This window comes from Triticum aestivum, chromosome 4A (genome assembly GCF_018294505.1).
Source record: "Triticum aestivum cultivar Chinese Spring chromosome 4A, IWGSC CS RefSeq v2.1, whole genome shotgun sequence".
NCBI classification, from domain to species: Eukaryota; Viridiplantae; Streptophyta; class Magnoliopsida; order Poales; family Poaceae; genus Triticum; species Triticum aestivum.
Window position 1 is genome coordinate 500,648,045 of NC_057803.1, and position 219 is coordinate 500,648,263.

Sequence of the window (219 nt, forward strand, 5' to 3'; positions counted from 1 at the left end):
AGCTAAGCCCCCGAGCGAGAGGCTTGCTCACCACTCGGTAGGATTTTACAAACTTAGGCGAGTACTGGACTGCAGCTAAGCCCCCGAGTGAGAGGCTTGCTCACCACTCGGTAGGATTTTACAAACTTAGGCGAGTGTTGGACTGCAGCTAAGCCCCCGAGTGGGAGGGTTGCTCACCACTCGGTAGGATTTTCTTTCGAACTTAGGCGAAATGGATTC